Source organism: Aquarana catesbeiana, linkage group LG02, assembly GCF_042186555.1.
Source record: "Aquarana catesbeiana isolate 2022-GZ linkage group LG02, ASM4218655v1, whole genome shotgun sequence".
In the NCBI taxonomy this organism is placed as follows: domain Eukaryota; kingdom Metazoa; phylum Chordata; class Amphibia; order Anura; family Ranidae; genus Aquarana; species Aquarana catesbeiana.
Genome location: NC_133325.1, coordinates 706723936 through 706745012, shown reverse-complemented (window position 1 = coordinate 706745012; position 21077 = coordinate 706723936).

Genomic DNA, 21077 nt, shown 5'->3' with positions numbered 1-21077 from the left:
CATGTACAGAGCCACGCAGAAATTCAACAGATCCATTCTAGATCTAAAAGAATCTAAATCAGTTCCTGAAGATCCACTCCTTTCTATGGAGTCAATCAAGTCAGTAGTTTCTATCCTGCAAGGAGGAAAACTTCTGGCGCCTATCGGCATCAGGGATGCATATCTGCATGTCCATATATTTCCTGCTCACCAAAGGTTTCTGCGATTCGAAGTAGAACAGCAGCATTTCAGTTTATAGCCTTGCTCTTCGGGCTAGCTACAGCACCTCGGGTGTTCACAAAGGTGCTAGCCCCACCTGTAGCCAGGTCAAGGGCATGGGGCTTGAACAGTCTTGGCATACCTAGACGATCTATTACTAATAGATCAATCGCTGTTCGGAGTAAGGTGTACGCATTACAACCAGTTACCTGGAAAGGTCTGGGTTGCGTTCTCAACCTAGTAAAGTATCCATTAAAATTGCTAAAAAAGGGCTGCAGTATTTGGGTCTGATCATAGATACAGCCCAGAAAAAGGGTCTTCTTGCCCAGGAAAAAAAAAAAACACACAACTCCATAAAAGAGTTGGTGCGGATGGTCAGGTCAAAAGGAGGTCCCTCCATACGCCTTTGCATGAGGTTGTTAGAAAGGAAGGTGGCTTCATTCGAAGCAGTTCCCTTTGCCCAGTTCCATTCGAGACTGTTGCAAAACAGTATTCTATTTGCTTGGAACAAAACGATCCAAGCTTTGGACTTGCCAATGCGGCTGTCCCCAAGGGTGTCCCAAAGCCTCAACTGGTGGTTACTAAAGAAAGTCCTAAAGGGTAAATCCTTCAGATCACTTATCTGGAAAGTGGTAATGACCGAGAAGACAAATGTCCAAGGACAGTGTACAAGACCTGAAAGAGCCTTGCCCATCAACATCCTAGAGATTCGGGCAGTGCGTCTGGCTCTAAAAGCCTGGACTTCCAGGTTAAGGGATTGTCCTGACAGGATGCAATCCGTCAATGCCACGGCTGTGGCCTATATCAATCACCAAAAGGAGCACCAAGAATCTCTCAGTGCAGAGAGAAGTGAACCATATTCTAACTTGGGCAGAAAGAAATATTCCGTACCCATCGGCAGTCTTCATTCCGGGAATAGAGAATTGGCACGCGCACTAAATGTGCCGCCAGCAGATTATTCCCAGGAGAATGGTCTATTCACCCTGACATGTTTCAGGCTGTTTGTCAAGGATGGGGGGACTCCGGATGTAGATCTTCTAGCATCCAGTGCAACAAAGTTAGTCAACTTTGTGTCCACAACAAAGGATCCATTCGCATGCAGAACAGATGCGTTGGTGATACCGTGGGATCAGCTTTTACTGATCTATGCATTTCTCCCTATTCAGTTACTGCCTCAACTTCTTTGCAGGATCAAGCTGGAAAGAAAACCGGTAATTCTGGCAGAACCAGCATGGCCCAGAAGGTCATGGTATGCAGAGGTCGTAAAGATGGCAGTGGAGGATCTGTGGTCCCTTCCACTAAGGCCAGACCTGCTCTCACAGGGGCCAATATTTCATCCTACTTTACGAATGCTAAATTTAACGGCCTGGCTATTGAGACCCACATTCTGAAAAGACGTGGGCTTTCCAGGGCAGTTATTTCTACTTTAATGCTAGGAAGCCAGCTTCTAGAGCTATATATTGTAGAGTCTGGAAAGCTTATGTTTCCTGTTGTGAATCCAAGGGTTGGCACCCTCGGAGATATATTAAAAGCAGAATTCTTGCCTTTCTACAAGTAGGCGTAGAGATGAAGTTGGCCCTGTGTACTATTAAGGGCCAAGTCTCAGCCTTATCAATTTTTATTTCAAAGACCACTTGCTACGCAATCTTTAGTCTGGGGTTTCATGCAAGGAGTGATGCGGATTAATCCGCCAGTTAAATCACCCTTAAGCCCTTGGAACCTGAATTTAGTTTTGTCAGTGTTACTAAAACCGCCATTCGAACCATTACAGCATATTCCCTTAGTCCTTCTGACTAAGAAGCTGATATTTTTGGTTGCTATATCCTCAGCAAGGAGGGTTTCAGAATTGGCTGTTCTTTCATGTAAAGAGCCATATTTGATTATTCATGAGGACAGAGTGGTGTTACGCCCTCGTCCAGGCTTTTTGCCAAAAGTGGTTTCAGGCTTTCATCTGAATGAAGAAATATTGTCCTGCTTCACTGTTCTCATCGTGGTGAGAGCAGTGAAGATCTATTTAAAGAACTGCTCAGATTCGTAAGACTGATGTCTTATTTATTCTGCCAGAGGGTCCTAAGAAAGGACAGGCAGCTTCAAAATCCACTGTGGCTAAGTGGATTTGGCAAGTTATAATTCAAACTTATGATTTAAGGGGAAAGATTCCCCCTTTTCAAGTTAAGGCACACTACCAGAGCGGTTGGTGTTTCTTGGGCAGTGCGTCACCAGGCCTCCATGTCTCAGATCTGCAAGGCCGCGACTTGGTCTTCAGTACATACATTTACAAAGTTTTATCAAGTAGATGTAAGATGGAATGAGGATAAGGATATCGCCTTTGGGCGCAGTGTGCTGCAGGCAGCAGTATAATTCCTCAAGGTCTGGGAGTGCCCTACAGGTTATGTCTCCCTCCCCTCAAGTAGCATTGCTATGGGACATCCCACCAAGTAATTACTGAGGCTCTGTGTCCTATGATGTACGATAAAGAAAATAGGATTTTTAAAACAGCTTACCTGTAAAATCCTTTTCTTGGAGTACATCATAGGACACAGAGCTCCCGCCCCTCTGTTTTATGTGGTGAGATTATATTACTTATATTGCTTGGCTAAAAAAACTGAGGACTCCTGGAAGGAGGAGGGGTTATATAGGGGAGTCAACTTCCTGTATTGGTTATACCAGTGTCAACACCTGAAGGTAGGCCCATAACCTACCAAGTAATTACTTGAGGCTCTGTGTCCTATGATGTACTCCAAGAAAAGGATTTTACAGGTAAGCTGTTTTAAAAATCCTATTTTCTTTATAAAAAAAAAAAAGTCTTTTTGTTTGCATTCGTAGCAGATGCGCCGCATCTTACTCGGGTCGCCGCTGGGGTAACACAGTCTCTATTGAGAGGGAGAGTGTCCCCAGTCAGCTCCTGTGGGTGATTCCTCCCCATCCCTCTGCTCGCTGACACTGCGTAAAAGAGCGCTCACACAACCACGGCCACCCGATCTGCTCCTTCCCCTGCATCCTCATTGGCAGGGAGAAGAGCGAATTACAGGAAGGACTCCACCAGGACTCTGTTACTGAAAAAACAGACTGATTTCTCCCGTCCTTAAAACAGGAGAACCAGCCTGTAAATTCCAAGAGATACCAGACCAGTGCTGTCAATAGCAGGGGCAGGACAGCAAGAGGAGGCTGGGGAACCCCACAGTGGCAGAACACCAGGGCCCGGTGGCAAGACAACCTTTGCAACCCTGATAGTTCTCCCACTGCTTTGGACCCTTATATTTTCTTGGTACACTGGTGACATATATCTCTTGTTTTCTGCCACCCTGGGGGGCCCCAATACAGTAGCAAGGGAGCTCACTGCTGAACATGTGAAAGGGCCTGTTGTGGGATCGTAGTAAAGGGCTCCAGGATATATATTGCATTTTATAGATGCCCCCCTACTTTTGTCTCCCCCCCCCCCCTAAATATGAAAGCTGGAGATGCCACTGAATGTGTCAGTGGTGATCTCAGGTGCTGAATGAAACAAATTGTTTACAGGGCAATGTTGTTGAAAGGATGTAGTCTAGCTTTAGAAGCTAGAACAAGCTATGTTGGAGGATAAACTAATGTGGGGCAGTGTGCAAAGAAATGTAAGTAAATTTGTCCTAATCATCCATTTCATAGCATCTTTTCTCCTTTTGTCTTCCAGGACAGCCTCTGAGACATAGGGCTCCTCCCTCCGGGACAGGAAACACATACCAATTGTCTTAAAAGGTGGTCCTCCAGGCCTCCCTCTTCAGTTATTGTGTTTCCTGCCGGATGGGAAGGAGCACGCTAAGGAACCAGGGGAGCTCCATGTCTCAGGACTGCCCTGTGAAGACCCCTTGGCGTTGACTCTCCTCTGCCTGGGCACCCCTCTGTCCTGCTGGGGAAGAGTGAGGTGCTAGCTCCACCGCTGTCCTTAGCTCAGAGAGAGCTGGATCCTGGGTGACTACAGCCACGTCCCCCTACAAGCACCGTACCTGTGCCTGTGTACTCAGGTGCTTCTGGGCCGGCGAGCAAGAGACGCTCAGTCGGCCATGCCGGTGACCTCAGGGCTCTTCCGATCTCAGCGTAGGGGGGCGGGGCTTCTGCGTTCCAAGAGGCGGAAGTGACGAGAGGTATTTCCGGTGGAACCGCGTCATCAGGGGGCGCCGTGAGACATGGTTCTGGTCTCTGAGGCACAGCGGTGGATACACAGGCATCTGGAGCGGGGTACAAGGCTCAGCAAGGCTGTGCAAGACACCAGGGAACATGGAGACAGCTGCACAAGCAATAGACTCTGGTTCTGTTGGCTCCAGCACCTCCCAGGTAAGGTGGTGAGGGTGGACCATTCCTTACACTGGGGAGACAGGGTTCTTGGGACCCAAGTAACTCCCTCCCTGGGTGGGGAACCTAAGGTGATGGGCTGGGCACTTCCTAGGCTGACCCTAGCACAGTGGTGGTGTGGGTCAGGGAGGCATTCTAACGGTAGTTTGTCCTCTTGTCTTTTCTGTTTGGTTTTTAGGTTAAAGCCCAGGACAGGACTCTACACCCTCAGATAGAGAGCCTCAGACTATCAGCCTGGTATCTGAGGAACAGCTGTTGAGAGCGCAGGGATTTTCAGATAGAGTAATTAGAACTCTTCTCGAGTGCCGTAAACCGGTAACCAGGGCAATTTATGCCAAGGTATGGAAAAGATTTAATTCCTGGTTGGTAGAGCAGGGGCTGAGTCATCCTGGAATTCCGGCAGTCCTGGATTTCCTCCAGACAGGTGTAGAACTGGGCCTTTCTGTTAGTACATTGAAAGTTCAGACTGCGGCCTTGAGTATTTTCCTGCGGACCTCACTTCAGCAAAATCAATTTGTTAGGAATTTCTTGAAGGCCCTGGCGAGGTCCAGGCCAGTGAGGGTTACAGCCTGTCCCTCTTGGGATCTAACCTTGGTCCTCAGAGCACTTACTGGTAGTCCCTTCGAACCCCTGGAGAAATCCATGCTAAAATGGGTGGTACTCAAAACAGTTTTTCTGATAGCTATCACATCAGCCAGAAGGGTAAGTGATTTGCAGGCTCTCTCTATTCGGGAGCCATTTTTGTTGATTAGGGAGGACAGGATCATTCTTAAGACAGATCCCAGTTTTCTCCCAAAAGTAGCATCTACGGTCCATAGATCCCAGGACATTGTTCTGCCGACTTTCCGTTACACCTCAGAAGCAGATGAGGAGGAATCTTTAAGTTTTATTAGATGTTAAGAGAAGCCTTTTAGTTTATTTAGAAGTCACTGGAGGTTTTAGGAACTCATACTCTTTGATAATTTTTCGGGGGCCCGCAAGGGTTGCAGGGCCTCTAAATCTTCCATTACTAGATAGATAAGAATGGCAATCATAGAAGCCTATAAGTTGGAAGGTAGACAAGCACCATTAGTTAAAGTGGAGTTCCACCCAAAAATGGAACTTCCACTTTTTGGATTCCTCCCCCCCTTCCGGTGTCACATTTGGCACCTTTCAGGGGGGGGATGGGAGCAGATACCTGTCTAATACAGGTATTTGCTCCCACTTCCTGGCATAGATTACCGCGGCGCTTGCAGTGACCTACGCCACTTCCGGCGCCTAAACTGTCCTCCCCCGCTGTATTCTGGGAGACACACAGGTCCCAGAACACAGCAGGGACCAGAGAGAACGAGCAGCGCGACAGGGACCCAGGAAGTGAAGCCGCACGGCCTCACTTCCTTAACGAGGATGGCGGCGGCAGCAGCCGAGAGCCGACGGATGGATCAGCTTCGGCTGCCGTCATCGCGGGCTCCCTGGACAGGTAAGTGTCCATATATTAAAAGTCAGCAGCTGCAGTATTTGTAGCTGCTGGCTTTTAATATTTTTTTTTTCGGCGGACCTCCGCTTTAAGGCACATTCCACCAGGGCAGTCTCGGTTTCATGGGCAGAGAGGGCCGGAGCCTCTCCGGAGGTCATCTGCAAGGCAGCAACATGGTCCAGCTACTCAACGTTTGTTAGGCACTACCGTCTGGATTTATTGTCTGACAAAGAGCAGACATTTGGACGAAAAGTCCTCCAGGCAGTGTTCCTGCCGTGACAAAGTAAGTTTCTTGTTTATCATCTCAGAGGCTGTCCTGGAAGACAAAAGGAGAAAACCGCAGTTAGACATATCAGTAACTCTTTTTCTAGGAGTCTTCCAGGACAGCCTGGTTTCCCACTCAGTGTTTTGTATTTAACTGGTGTTGGAGTTATGTACTGACGTGGTGTTAGTGTAGACAAAAAACAGAAAAGAGAGGGCGCACCGGCCTAGTACATTATCTTTAAAAAGGTTTATTAAAACAGAAAACTTAAAAGTACTACTCACAAGGGTAGATAAAAATCACGCATAATAGTCAAATGATGGACAAGACGTGCAGACCGCTGCTGGCTGACGCCTAGAGGATGATAAATTCAATCCCTCACAAGCCAAATTTTTGTTGGACTGTGTCAGGTTTTCCCTTTCACATAACTATTTTTCTTTTCTGGGCGAATACTATCTGCAAACTAGGGGCACAGCTATGGGGGCAAGGTTTGCCCCTAGTTATGCCAATATCTTCATGGGCCTTTGGGAGAACACTTATATATGGAAAAACAATAATTTTGGAGCCAATTTGGTGCTGTACGCCAGGTATATTGATGATATCTTAATCGTATGGGACAGGTCAGATGATGATCTTAATAACTTTTTAGAGTATTGTAAGAACAACTCCTTTGGCATAGAATTTACACATGTTATAGATAGCAAGTGTTTGGTCTTTTTAGATCTAGAACTCCAGGGAGATCCCGACGGTGACATCTGTTCCAGAACCCACTTTAAACCTAATGGAGGCAATTCGTACCTATATGCCAAAAGTCATCACCATCCAAGGTGGATACAAAACGTCCCCTATGGTCAATTTTGTCGCTTGAGGCGTACATGTACAAAAAAAGAAGACTACTTAGAACAGAGTAAGCTTCTAATACAGAAGTTTAGAGAAAAGGATTATGATGCAAGCCATATTGAAATGGCTTTTAATAAATATCTGGTTCTCTATGATAACCCATCAGATGACACCACTGGTCCCCGATGCCATATTACACCTGATACCCAACAGGTTAGATTCTCCACCCAGTATACGAACAAAGCCTTCGCGATCCAGAACATCCTGAAGAGAAATTGGAATATCCTCAAACATGTACTAGGTGACACACTCCCAGACCATCCAAATATTGTGTTCCGGAAACCAAGTGACCTTAGGAGCTTGGTTGCACCTAGTAGGGTAAATAACACTACCATTAGACCGACTAGCCTTTGGACCACAATATTTGATCAGAAAGGGAGCTACAAGTGCGGCGTAAAAAACTGTGGCACATGTATGTACATGTGGCACAGAAAGAAAACTGTTGTAGGGAGAGATGGAAGGGTCCACAAACTCAAACAGTTTATGAACTGCGGGACTCAGTATATAGTCTATGGCATTGTTTGTCCCTGTGGCCGTCTCTATGTCGGCCGCACTCAGCGCCCTATGAGGGTCAGAATAGGAGAGCACAAGTGTGGCATCATTAATTTAAGGGATAAATAACCAGTTCCCCGCCATTTTGTAGAAGCCCATCAAGGAAACCCTGCAGGTATGAGGGTATTTGGTATCGAGTCGATTGGGGGTGATTTAGACTCAGGGAGAAAACATCAGAGACTATGTAAGCGCGAGGCTTACTGGATTTTCACACTCGGAAGTCTCGCTCCCGGTGGCCTCAATGAAGACCCTGAGATACATAAAATAGTGTGATGGTGGTTTTAGGTATCCCCCAACCCATCCCATTTTTCCATTTTTTCATTCATTGATTTATTTTCATATCCTTCTTCTTCCTTTGCAATTTGTTATCCCTCTTCCCTTCACCCTTTCCCCCATCCCCCCCCCCTCCCTCCCCCCCTCCTGATTCCATTCCTTTCTCTCTACACATGCGTATACATATATGCATGTGACCTTCAGTATTCATTCTACACATATGGCCTTTATGTTTATTTAGCCTTCAAGAGGCCTATAGGTGTGTATATATATATATATATATATATATATATGATTATGTGTATGTATATTCTAGTTACGATAATACGCACAGGCTGTGCGGGTATATGTATGGTTTCATACTTCTGTTCTAATAATTATTTTGGTCCAGTACACTGCGCATGTGGGCATGTGTGCACTCGCACGTGTACGTGGGTGTGTGCGTATGTATATATGGGAGTGTATGCACATGGGTGTATGTGTATATGGACATATGTTTGGCTAATTTTCCATAGACATTTATTGTGTCCCCCCCCCCTCTGTTTTCTCCTTTTTGCTGTTAAAAGGTCTCTATAACGATAATAATAGAGTGTTCAAAATGTATTCATTGGAAAATATTCATTCGATCTGGGAACCTTTTTATTCATCTATTTATTTATTTGTTTTTAATCTGTTTCATTTACTTACTGGAATGCTATTGTATACCATTTTTAATGACAACCTGCGCTCATTTATATGTATCATATATATGTAATATTTATATACCTTTGTAATTGGAGTGCAGGTTTTCATCACTTACTCACATGTGTCGCGCGGCGTGCATGCGTCTATACGCACGCGCACATGGGCGTACGCGTGTATGTCTATGGGTGCTTGCGTGTGAGTGTGCATGCCCTGTTGACTATTTGGCCATATTCTTTTATCTAACTACAACACTGACCAACACGCTCCCTTTGTATACATGTAGACATGCATTAGTTGTGTGGGGTTGCGGGTTATACAAGTGCACGGATGGTATTGGAAATTAGTTATTTGTTTTTGTCCCATGTTTTTCTATCCCCTTGATAATGTATTTCGTTTAGCCACCCAATATGTGTCTGCCTTCAGCTTCTATAGTTGGTCTTCCCTTATATGGCTGCTGCTATCTTTACTGCTGACACAGTCTAGAGCGACAGCGGGCGCACAGGAAGCGATATGGAGCTTCTACTTCCACCCCCTGGACCGCACTACATGTAATGAATATGGCGTGCGTTCCTACCGCCGCCTGCAGCTACACAGCGTCTTTGAGGTAAGATCTGTGATATATTTTTACACACTATGGAGATTAAATCATTCATCTCCTTGGAGGACAAGTGTGGATGGGTCCTGGTGATTCATTTATTTATTTATTTATATATCATAGTCTATTGTGCACTGCTCATGGTGCAGATCATTGTATTTGATCTTGTATTTAATTTGATAGCTGGGTTTCTTTGTTTGCGCAGGTGGCCGCATTTGTAAGATTTAGGATTGGAGATTGCCTGGTTGTCTGGTGTACTGTATTGCACACTATGCACACATTACAAACACCCCTCCCCCCCCCTCTTTATGATACTCATCACACTATAGATCCGTGCACTTGCAACCCCCTTTTTTTTTTTTTTTTTTATGTGTATACAAATGGTTACTATGGTGCTGTGTCAGGGCCCGCCTCTTGACTGCCCACTTTATGGGAGTGGCTCCTGGGTCAGTTTGGTCTGTGCTCCCTTGATGAGCACATTATTAAAGGTACCGTAAGAGATGGATACTGTTAGGCTCTGAAGAAGAAGGTGCTACCTTCGAAACGCGTCAGCCAGCAGCGGTCTGCACATCTTGTCCATAGGTCTGGAGACTGCTACCATCATTTGACTATTATGCGTGATTTTTATCTACCCTTGTGAGTAGCACTTTTACGTTTTCTGTTTTAATAAACCTTTTTAAAGATAATGCACTAGGCCGGTGCGCCCTCTCCTTTCTGTTTTTTGTCTGTATGTTAGGATTTCCCTATCCTTGAGGGCAGCAAGGCTGAAAGCTACCAGCCATCGAGAACTTTGAACTGTCGGGCTTATGCATTTATGCGCAAGAGTTTTTGTTTTGTTGTAGTGGTGTTAGTGTATTATGTCTTTCAGAGCCTTCCGGTAGTTCTTTGGTAAACTGAAGAGGGAGGTCTGGAGGACCACCTTTTAAGACAATTGGTGTACGTGTTTCCTGTCCCGGAGGGGGGAGCCCTATGTCTCAGAGGCTGTCCTGCAAGACTCCTAGAAAAAGAGTTACCGGTAAGTCTATGCTGTGAGTAGAGGAGAAAGTCCGGACAGCCGCACACCAGGAAAATATAATCCAACAAAATTTCTTTATTGTAAAATCAGGATCAAATCATGTACAAGACACCATGGATAGAATATACAGGCAATCAGCTAACGCGTTTCACGCTCTTGCGGAGCGCTTACTCATGGCCAATACCGGTAAGTCTAACTCCGGTTTTCTTCACTCTACCCAATGACCTTTTTGTAAACTATGGATTACCTTCTACAGCATGGGTGCTCAACCTGTGGCCCCCCAGTTGTTGACCTGCAAGGCTAACAGGTATAAGCATGACTCCCAAAGGCAGAGGCATTATGGGACTTATGGGAGTTTCGCAACAGCTAGAGGGGCCACAGGTTGAGGCCAATGTTCTACAGCAGAGTTTCTCACATCCTGTCCTCAAGGTGCACAAACCATCATGTTTTCAGGCTTACCATTATCTTGCACAGGTGATTTGATCAGTTTCACTGCCTTAGCAATTACCACAGCTGTTTTCATCTGAGGGAAATCCTGAAAACATGACTTGTTGGTGCACCTTGAGGACTGGAATTAAACGCTGTTCTACAGCCTAGCTTGGGTTTTAGTTGCTGCTTTCCTGTTATGAAAATGCTGGCTGTCCAGGTAATTCTTATGTTGATACTTCAGATAACCAATATATAACTTCTGTTCCCAGTATAAACCTTCATTATCCCTTGGACAAATTTTTATGTCCAACTTCGTTACCCCTTTAGCTCTCATTATGAATTGTCTGTATATTCAAATTTGGGCAGCCATGCTATGCTATTTGTACTGACTTGGCTGTGTTCATCACAGGCAATTATCTGACTTCCAAACTTTAGAAATGTGGTGGAAGCTATGCAAATAAAAGCTGAGTGATTAACATTTACATGCCCCATATACAATGAGTAGCAGCCCATCTACCAGGAAGAATAAGACCTTTTTGCCTGTTTCAATGAAAGTTTCCCTCTTGTAAATCCTCAAAGTTGATGCAATGGTGTAGCTTCTATGCTAGGCATGAGTGATACAATAGGAAAAAAAGGATGTCACAGGACTGGATAGACCCACTTGGTCTTTACATAGGGAAGCTGGTGTTTGTAGGACTTCTCATTTATGTGCCTGGCTTATTGAAACTCTAAGGCAGCTAGGAAGACAATTGTCCTAATTATTGGGGCTAGCCACAGGCTCTAAATGTCAGATGTGGGAGTATGATGTTGCTAGTGTCAGATGGCTGAAATGTAGCAGCTTGTGTACTCCTATAGGCTTATAAAGAGAAAAGCTATGGGATAGTAGGCATCATGCAAATCAACAAACATGCATAGATAAATAAATAAACAACACACAATTATAAGTATAATAAATTATTTTATTCTATTATTTATTGGATAAAATTGGCCACGGCCTGATTTATTGGTTTTATACCAAATTAATTTTTTATTTATAACATCAAATTCACTTTTCATAAATTAAATTTTGGTTGAGAATATGATTTATCAATAAACCATACTCAAACCAGCCACTGAGACTCGAGCTGACTCAGCATTTATCATCAAATCTTTTTCTTAAATCTCCCCTTTGATTGTTCACCAAAGGGAGCCACCACATAAATCGGCCGCGACAGGGGGGGGTAGGGCAGGGATCTCTTTGCGCTGTATTTTCTCTGGTGACTGGCAAAATCCTAACTGAACATCTCCCTTAAATAGGCCAGAAAAGGCCTTCTAGAATATTCTAAAAGGTCATATGACCTTTACTGACCAAGCCTGACTGACCTCTTAACCTTCCAGAACCTTCTAAAACACCTGACTTTAACTGACCAATCCCTAATTAAGTTGCTAACCTTCCAGAATCTTCTATGACACCTGACCTTAACTGACCAATCCCTAATCAATCTATTAACTTTCTATAACCCCTTGAATCACCTGACCCTAAATAGCCAATCAAATTTAAAATTACCTGAGAAAACCTCAAATTGATTCCTAAATGCCGATGCCACAATCCCATGAGGAAAGGGCGGCCAAAGATGGCCTCCCCCTTTATTTCCCCATGGTATAGTAGGCATCATGCAAATCAACAAACATGCATAGATGAATAAATAAATAAACAACATACAAATATAAGTATAATAAATTATTTTATTCTATTATTTATTGGATAAAATTGGCCACGGCCTGATTTATTGGTTTTATACCAAATTAATTTTTTATTTATAACATCAAATTCACTTTTCATAAATCATATTCTCAACCAAAATTTAATTTATCAATAAACCATACTCAACCCAGCCACTGAGACTCGAGCTGACTCAGCATTTATCATCAAATCTTTTTCTTAAATCTCCCAATCGACAGAAGAGTTGATAACATCAGCTCTTCTGTCAACACAACCCCAGACCGCGGCCGACTCTATGCATGTTTGTAAATCCAAGTTAAGAATATCCAAACCTACGTCAGATAAATGTATGCCATCATGTCTATACAAACCTGGCAATCCACCTTCAAGTTCCAGATGACGAAATGACAAACCTAAGTCAGGGACTAAAAATTTTTCCATAGCCTTATTTATCCTTTTACGAACTTTGTCCAGAGGTTTGAAAAACTAAAGAATTTGACCAACATAGACGTGGTATAATCTCTGAAAAAAACAAAACCGTGTCTGGCGAAGTTAAACGTAAAAATCTAAACGTATCTTTCATAGAAGAAATCAAAGCTAAAGTTTTTATCTTACCAATGTCGTTACCACCAAGATGTATTATAAGTATATCCGGTGAAGCATATAATGCATACAATCTACCTAATTCAAAAACCAAATCTTCCCACAACATACCCCTCCGTCCATACCAATGAATGCGAAAAGATGAAGGAACCAGTCCCAAATTTTCCGAATATACTCTATTTGCTGCTCTCTGCTGCGCCCAAAAAATAAAAGAATGACCCACAATCCAAACTGTGTGGTGAAAACCTGAAACAGAATAATAATTTAAGGACGAATGTACAACTGAAAAGAATTCGAACTCCATCTCCCTATTTTCTTAATGATATTTTCTTGCTATCCAATCCGAGCTGCTTCAGTAGCCGCTCCGATTCGAAAGGAATGACACATAAGCTTTAAATGACTCAATTGTAGGTGTACCAAACATTTTTTCAAGACTGCCGAAAATTGATAAATAGTTAGTGGAGAACCATCCTTATGAATAAATAAAAAAAATTGAAATATCGGGACGCAATTCAAAATAAGAACGGAAAGCTTTTACCGGGCAAATACTAACATCTATACATTCTTTCAAATTTATCCAGGACCCCAAACCAAGAGGGTCTGTTTTACTAAAATGCAGGAAAATACGCAAATCATCAGGAAGTAACATAACATTGGATGATAAAATTTCAGATTACTGGCCCGCGAAGAAGGTAAAACTTCTGAAATCCGGAATGCAGCAAAAAATGTCATTGTAAAAACTGAAGAAAAAAGGATGGCTTCGTAATCCGAAGAGCGTACCTGAGAGGTTGCCACACAAAGTCTTGATAAAATATTAGGTGTAATAGGAGACCTGACATCTTTCCGAAAAGTAATCCTCCTATACCCCTTTAAAACCTGTCTCACAGAGAAAAAACTGTGACACGGAGGCAGGCTGTAAAGGCGAAGAAAAAAGGAAATCCCTGACAAAGTTTTACTAATATGAGACCATGAATATTTCTTCTGAATTAACGAGTGAAGAAATAGAAGTACAATACTTTCAGAATGAGAAGAAACAGGAATGTTCAATGCTAACAAGAAAGTAGACCACAAAAACCACGAAGAAGTATAATTCTTCCAAGTAGAAGGGGCTACAGAATTCTTAATATGCTGAAAGATCAAATCAGATCCCACAGATGTGAAGGGCAAGGTGCCCCCACCACATCCACCTCTGGCATTAATTCGAAAAACCGGTCCATCTGTAGTCGAGAGAGAGCATCAGCAATTATGCTAGTCTTACCTGGGGTATATTTAGCCTTTATCCAAATGTTCCACTTCAGTCATAGAAAAACTAAATGACGTAAATACGTAAATCCAACCGAGCCAGCGGCATCAGTTGAAAGCTGAAAGTCACTATCGATAATAAAGTCCTGTTGCCACAAAGTTCTCCCGTTAAATTGTTCCAAAAATTGTAACCAAACCAGCAAGTCTTGCTTCATATCCAGAATCTGTCTAATATGTGCTGACGGATTTTTAAAACCCGAAATGGATGTGTATAACTGTCTGGAAAAGACCCTACCCATAGGCAGAATTCTTGTTGCAAATGCCAATTGACCTAACAATGATTGCATTTCTTTTAAAGTTACTTTATGTCTTCTAAGGAATAACCTCAGAAACTAAGTCGATACATTTTTTCAGTGGGCAATCTAAATTCCATGGCGATCGTGTCCAAAGTTATCCCCAAAAATTCAATGCAACTAGTTGGGAAAATAGTTTTTTCTTCTGCCAATGGAATCCCAAAATAATTGAAAAGACTTTAACAAATGCAAACAATCGTTTGAACCTCCCAAACCCATAAATAAAAAATCACCAAGAAGCAATCAGAGGCAGTTGCTTTACTTAACACCCATTCTAAAAAAGTGGAGAAAGCCTCAAAATAAAAACAAGAAATAGAACATCCCATTGGCAGAGCCTTATCAAAATAGAATTTCTCCTTGAAATGAATATCCAGGGAATTAAAACAATTAGGATTTAAAGGAAGAAGCCGAAAGGCAGATTGTATGTCTGCTTTCGCCATTAATCAGTGTCAATTTGATCATTTAAGGAACTGCCAAATGGGAATGATAAATGATGGATGAGACGAAATTCATTCGGCTCTTTTTTGGGAACCAAACTCAATGGGGAAATCCGAAAATTAACAAAAGGGGGAAAAATCAAAAGGTCCCTCCATTCTTCCCGCTGCCACCTCTTTTAATAATTTTTTACACACCAAATGAGGATATTCTTCGACCGACTTCAAATTTTTAACCAGCGTACAACCAGTACCTTGATATTCTGGTAGTGAAAAACCTACCGAGAATCCCTCAATTAACAGAGAAGCCATCTGCAGGTTTGGATAAATTTGCAACCACGGAAGCATTCTTTGAAACATCACTGGCGTAGCTGCTTTTGGAAAAACCTTCCTTTTGATTTGTTTGCAGTTTCCGAAAACATTTAGAGATCGGGTGGTTACCTGAGCAAAAAGCACACTCGTGCTTATATTTGCAAGCAGACAACCATTTACATTGGCTATCATTGTAGGCAAAACAAAAACCTTTCTTATAGCTAGTACCCATAGCAGAAGTAGAAACAGTATTAGATGAGCGCAAAAAAGGCTGTTTTTGTGGTAAAAATAAATTCAACCAGAGACCGACGTCCTTAGACCCCCATCGCAAAGAGGGTTGGACCGCCAATTTCTGTCTGAAAGCCTCATCATAAGCTAACCAAGAAAAACCGCTGAAGCTTTTATAAAATTCCAAAATAATGTCAATATGTTGAAACAACAAAGAGCTTTGTGACGGAAATTTTTCACATAATACGCTCGCATATATACAAAAGGCTTGTAACCAACTGTAAAATGATTTAATTAACGGCTTCTGCCGGTCCTCCTCTGGCTTATCATTCCTCCTCACATATTTAGGAAATTCTCTAGAAAGGGAAAGAACCAAATTTAGATCTATAAATTCCTCTCTCCAGATTTTCTCCCTTAAAGATGAAGGCAAATGAAAACCCAGAGGAGAAAGAAAACAAGGCATGCATTCTCTAAACCCTTTTTCAGGCCCAGTGCCCACTGGGCTGCTGCCAGCATCTTGTGAGGAAACAGACGTCTGAGGTATAGGCCTTGGTTCAGCTAGAACAGCCGACTAAACCCCTGCTGCGCTATCATCTGTACCTCCAGACATTCCTGCTCGAGAAACAGATTGTGCACGCATAACTGCAATAAGTTGCTGTAAAGAAGAAGACAATTCAGAGAGTTGGGAGAGTTGCTGTACACTCACCATCATTACCTATAGCACTATTGACCCCATTAGTAGGCATTGGCGAAGCACACCGCATAGGAATTGGAATGCCGGCTGCTTGAAAAGTAGGAGGAACCAAGCTAGGTTCCCCGAGCGTTTCCACGCTGTGACTGAGGAGCCCCAGCTGATTATCAGGCTGTCTCAGTTGCTCAGGCGACCGTACGATAGACTCTGACGTCACCCGATAGTTCCGCTCATCTTCTCTATCATTCGATGTAGTCGTGCATGCGCGCCAACTACCCGAGGACAAAACCGACCTCTCTCGCCTCTCAATTTCTTTCGCGGGTGGAGCCGGACGGAAGCTCCTCCTCAGAAGACGCTTCCTCTTGCTTGCCCTACGCCCCTCTTCTTTGGCTTGCGTGATGTCTTCCTGCCTCTTGACATCCGGAGCTACAGGCGCCGGAAACACTTCTTCTTCAGCGACCCGACATGGCCGCTGCTGAGATCCATCTTCACCACTCGTTCTTGGCGCTGATTCCGATCTTCTCTCAACTCCACCAGAATCTTGACCCGCAGGTAAGGCAAGGCAATGCTGGATCCAGTCTTCTCCTCCAGCCGCCTCCGCTCGTTCCAGTAGCTGACGTACCAGGGTCTTCATGCCCCCAGAGAAAAATACAGGATCCAATAGTATAAAAGCTACATTTGCCGGAGCTCTTTGTGCTGTATTTCCTCTGGTGACTGGCAAAATCCTAACTGAACATCTCCCTTAAATAGGCCAGAAAAGGCCTTCTAGAATATTCTAAAAGGTCATATGACCTTTACTGACCAATCCTGACTGACCTCTTAACCTTCCAGAACCTTCTAAAACACCTGACTTTAACTGACCAATCCCTAATTAAGTTGCTAACCTTCCAGAATCTTCTATGACACCTGACCTTAACTGACCAATCCCTAATCAATCTATTAACTTTCTATAACCCCTTGAATCACCTGACCCTAAATAGCCAATCAAATTTAAAATTACCTGAGAAAACCTCAAATTGATTCCTAAATGCCGATGCCACAATCCCATGAGGAAAGGGCGGCCAAAGATGGCCTCCCCCTTTATTTCCCCATTCTGACCCGTGCAAATGCCTGTGTACACAAACCCTCATGCTGCCCAAAATCCAGATCAATGGTTTAATTGTTTTCATACTGCACGACTTGATACTTTACAGGATGCACAAAAAATGTAATTGCATGAAGATGTATTAGCGTTCAGATTGAAAAGGTTTTTGGGGGGCTGTTATAAGGCAATTGGTGGTCAATTTAGTGCAATGTTTCCCTGGAGATAAAATCTTCATTGGACAATGTCTGCACTGTTCCTGTTTTTATAAAATTAGGATTTGCAAGAGATCAAGCACTAAAGGGACAGGTTAGAATATAAATGTTAACCTGTGTCAGACAACTTGAATAGTAACAAAGGGCAGGTGCCAATTTGTCAAGGCAGATGAAAGCTGCCATTACAATAGTAGTAATCGGAGCAGCTTTCATTCTAAGGCTCCATTCACACTAATGCGTTTTTTGATGCATTTTGCATTTTGCAGAAATGCACGGGAATTTTTTAACATGGGTTCCTATGGAACATGTTCACATCAATGCCTTTTTGTTTCTCTGCATTTTTGGAAAGGGTCGGGGACTTTTTTTCATGCAAAAAGCAGCGTTTTGCATGTAATGGATTTCAATGGACAAGCATCAAAAACGCAAGTGCACCATTTTTGCAGCGTTTTTGATGCGTTTTTGCCGTTTTTTTTTTTTTTTTTCTAATTTTTATTTTTTTAGACTGTAAAAAAAAACTGTAAAAAAAAAAAAAAAAACGCAAAACGCAAATCGCGGCAAAAACGCAGCAAAAACGCGGCAAAAACACCGCAAAAACGCTGCTCAAAAACGTGGCAAGCATGAAAAAAAAACCTCCAAAAACGCTCAAAAGCAACATGCATAGGTGTGAATCGAGCCTTAAGCTGGCCATACACCATACAATTTTCCTGTTCAATTTTCTTTAGATTTACCTTCAACTATGTAGTACAAGGGCCTGCCTGATTGCATCCAAATTGAAAGTGTTTAGGTTTGACCTCCTATTATATGGTTTTGGTAAATCTAAAGGAAAGTTGAACAGAGAAATTGAATAGTGTATGGCCAGCCTTAGTCAGGGAAAGTCTGTAGGCAAGACTGACTTTATTAGGACAAACGCTAGTAAACCTTAACTGCTTCTGATATTGTTGGCTAAAAGTGTAAAGGGTTGGGACTTTAGCCCCTCACTTTGTCTAATTTGATGGTTTGGGAAGTGAGAGGAAATTGCCAATGGGGAGCAGACTGTATAAAAAACACCTGTCAGAATTTTTTTTTTTTTTCTTTCAGTTGAAGGGTGTCAGACCTGACTGGAAGAAGATAGGAATTTCTTTAAAACACAGGCTGCCTTTTTATAGTTGTTGAAAATCCTGCACACGCCATAGTTGTTTATCGTCTTGTTTAGTATATATGATTGGTACATTTTTGGCTTGGGAGGTTTGCTAAAACTGGAGCAGCTGTGTATGATAGCCAATCAGCTTCTAACTTCAGCTGGTTTAAAATTTGACAATAAAACCTGGAAGCTGATTGGTTTCTATGCAGAGCTTCACTAGACTTTGCACATTCCAGTTTTAGTAAATCTCCTCCACTTTTTTTTCTTAGTGAAAATGCTCTACTTACCTCCCCTTCCAGTGCTGTGTGTGGGCAGAGGAATGGTGGCCACACTCCTCAGCACAATGGAGTGTACTGACCAGGTCTGGTAGATCAAGGCCTGATTCACACTTGTGCAGGTGCATTTTGTGTCTTTCAATACACGCTTTTGATCCATTGAAGTCTATGGAACCAAAAACAAGAGTCTCTGGCCCTTTCCCTAAAATGCACAGATGTGAACTACATTCATAGGAAACCATGTTAAATGGACTGTAGTGTGTTTCTACAAAACTGAAAATGCATAGGTGTGAACCAGATCTAAAAGTGTATCTTAATCAGCACAACCTCTTAATATGTTATCCTACAATCAAATAATACAGCGCAATATAAATACATTTTGAAGGAAAAAAAAATCCTAAATCATGACACATTAGTGAATCTGCAATAAATTGGTGCCAAAACCAGAAAACCTTTAGCAAACATAAACCTCCATAATAGTACCGTGCAGTTATATAATAAAGTGTGAGTTTATATCCAAATATTTTGTAATATATGTCCATAGTATAAAAACATGCCAAATAATCACAACTTAAATCTCTCAATGTCCATAAATCATCTTCCACCTCTCTGCAGAGATCACAAAAACGATACATAAAGTGCCTGTGCCCTCTGGCCGCTCACCTCCCGGTATGACTCCTGTTTTTATCAGTAAGTCACAACTCTCTGTTCCCCTTTAGAGTGTAATCAAATCTGTATAGTGTGTTATCCATCCTTCACACAAATACATAGCTCTCAACTGTCCCTGATTTGGAACAAAGTTCCTCTTCATATATAGTTACATAGTAGGTGAAGTTGAAAAAAGGCATGAGTCCAACCTATGTGTGATTATAAGCAGGGCTTTTTTCAGGGGGAACTTGGTGGAACTCAGTTCCACCACCTCTGGCTCAGACCCTTTGGTGCCTGCTCACCACAATCACTTGTAAACACAGAAGTCTGGTTTCTGTTGACAGCTCTGCACTCTGTATGTAATGCAATCCTGGTATTTAATGCCCCTTTAAGACCCTCCTACTGTTTTCGTGAAATATGACTAAATACACCCACTATTTGATATTATTTGGAGGGTGTGTGCAGGGGAATGGTTTTGTGGGGCCGTGGTTAAGTTCCAGCACCTATTGTTTTAGAAAAAAAGCCCTGATTATATGTCAGTATTACATTGTATATCCCTGTATGTTGTGGTCATTCAGGTGCTTATCTAATAGTTTTTTGAAACCATCGATGCCCCCCGCTGAAACCACCACCTGTGGAAGGGAATCCCACATCCCAAAATATTGGCAAGTACCAGAAAGTCCAACGTTAGAAGATTGGGTTAAAAGGATAGGAATTATTTATAACCTGGAATAACTATACCACCTGGGAGAAGATAAAATAGAAAAGTGTGTAAGACCCCATACACACTATTAGATTTTCTGCAGATTTTTGTCTTTAGATTTACCAAAACCATATAATATGCGGTCAAACCTTAAGAGTTTCAATTTGTATGCAATAAGGCAGGCCCTTGCACTACATGGTTTTGGTAAATCTGCAGAAAATCTAATAGTGTGTATTGGGTTTAAACATCTCAAAAGGTAAAATAGAGTTTAGGAGTACAAGGAGATATTCAGAATTAATTAACGGTAGTATGAAATAGGCTAGGTGGATAGACAGGGGAAATGGAAGAGGGAGGATTTTTAATAAGGTTAAGGGAGAGGAGGGAGGGGGAATGAGGGAATTTTGTGGAAGAGTTGGATTTGAATATTGTATATGTTTTTTGGATAATGTCAAAATCAATAAAATTGCATATAAACAAAAAATAATAGGAAGATTTAGTTCTGCTTTTAACCACTTACCGACCGCCGCACGATGATGTACGTCCAAACTTTGAACGGGGATATCGTTATGGCAGCAGCTAGCTGCTATAACCCCGGTATACCCGTTTTCGTGCGGCGGCCGGCTTTCAGATAAAAGTGGTCCTTGCGGCGGATTCGCCGTGAGATCACTATTATCGGTGGCGGAAGAGGGCCCCCCCTCCCGCCGCGATCCGGTGCCCTCCGCCGCTTACCGGAGCCGTCGGTAGCAGCGGAGGTGATCGCATCCTTCCCTGTGGTGT